General features: G+C 34.6%; 1 protein-coding gene across 3 annotated transcripts in view; it reads left to right on the forward strand.

The window, feature by feature from the left end:
- Window positions 1-521, forward strand: part of LOC144966616 (laminin subunit alpha-2-like) — a 67,585-nt gene extending 67,064 nt beyond the window's left edge. For all 3 annotated transcript variants that reach the window (XM_078903357.1, XM_078903360.1, XM_078903358.1), the window contains one exon: window positions 1-521. This exon is cut by the window's left edge and continues 1,956 nt beyond it. The gene's annotated coding sequence lies outside the window, so the exon portion shown is untranslated.
- Window positions 522-1,800: the final 1,279 nt, after the last annotated feature.

Consider the following 1,800-nt stretch of genomic DNA (forward strand, 5'->3'; position numbering starts at 1 on the left):
CCAAGGCCTCACAATAGATTTGACCTGCAAATAAAAACCATCAATACAGGGAGGGTTGATTTCAACTGTTCTATTTCATATTTCTATTCAGACATATTCCTGCTCACTGACAGTTCATCATTTAAATCATTCGAAGCCCCGAGGAATAAATGTTGCATTGTAGATTGCAAATTTCATGGTGATATTGCCTAAGAATTTTAAAAATTGTTTTAACAGCAAATGCAATTTCAAATCAGATATTCATCCTAACTTCCAGACAGATTGACTAACCTATTAACTAGCATGGCTCACTGATCAATACTCTTCCGATTTGCGATCAAATTTACAAAGATGTTTTGTTTTTATATTTAAGATTCAGTATGATCTCATATTTCATTGAAAGCATAATGAAAAAAAAAAGACCTATTGTATGTATTTCAATTTTAATAAGTCACTTGTTACTTTCTAAAATTAAACAAAAAATTATCAAATACATAATCATTACTTTCTAGTCAAATAAATATACCACTGGAAACCACTGATCTCTATGATTTTGTTTTGTTTGATGCTTAAGCTTTTGAAATGACTTCTTTAAAACAAATGAGGTATGACTCGAGTTGCTGCCTTGACATCTAAGGAGGCCAGCTTAAAAATCATAAAGACACAATGGAACAGGTTTTGAGAGAAGCGAGATGTGGGGTACCATCCTGAAATCTCTATCAGCAGCTTGTGACACGGTGGGTTGAGAATATCACAAGGTTCAAAGTATTTTTAGAATATTCTCCTTTATCTCATACTGTCCAAGGAGTCCATGTCTAAGACAACAACGCATGAACAATGTCTCTGAGAAGTAAGTTTTGCCACTAACTTATTTTATTTGCGATGACTGGCTTGTGGCAGACACTTGAAGATCCTTCATTGCTGCCCTATGCTCCAGGGAGTGGTAAAAGGTGAGAAGTAACACATTTTAGTTGAATTCACAGGTTCAACAAACAAGAGTTGGATTCCAAAGTTATTTCCCCTCTTGTCATAACTTTATTTTTCATACCATTGTTGAATTAATCAGCATATTCTATAAACTATTTGTTCGTTAAGTACTTTGAAATTTTTATTTTCACGTATTTTTAACGAGTAAGCGCAGATTTAAGAGTTGAGTATGTGTTTTATTCCTTGAACAGCAAGCAAGTTTCGTCTATTTCAAGCAGCTAAAACAGGTTGAACTTCAAGTGATTTTGTACCATTAGTATTAGGTAATTGACGTGTAATGTTCTTTGTCTAGACAATGCTTCCACGTATGTATTTGTCAATCACAGATCCATCAACCTTTTCTGCTGCCCTGGGTAGTTCAATGATTAGTTTGATAAATGTAAATGTACTCGTATATTAGTCACATGCCAAACACCATCTCAGAAAATAGAGCTATGCAGTTAGTTGGGTCATTACACACTGTAACACTGACATGAGAACGTTGAGAGGATATCTAGAGCTCAAACCTACTTTGCCAGGAGGTACTAGTTCTAGGGGATGCATTTCTAAGTTAAGGAGAGTTGTTCAAACAATGAAGTAGATCCAAGAACTAGTTGTTTTATCATATGTTTTTGTTTTGTTTTTTTAAGGGTTTTACGGCTCTTGCGACACATTTAGGTCATGTCAGTAAAAATGAAGAAAATGGGATAGTCAAAAATTATAGAATTACAATTAAAGCACCAAAGGGGAATTGATTCAAATAAGGTGCAGAAGTAGTTGCAAAGAGAATACCATCTGTTTTATTTTTAAGGGTTTTACGGCGCTTGCGACACATTAAGGTCATTTCAGCGCCAG

The sequence above is a fragment of the Berghia stephanieae genome, chromosome 2 (assembly GCF_034508935.2).
Source record: "Berghia stephanieae isolate SIO BIC M18660-M18661 chromosome 2, UCSD_Bste_1.3, whole genome shotgun sequence".
Taxonomy (NCBI): Eukaryota; Metazoa; Mollusca; class Gastropoda; order Nudibranchia; family Aeolidiidae; genus Berghia; species Berghia stephanieae.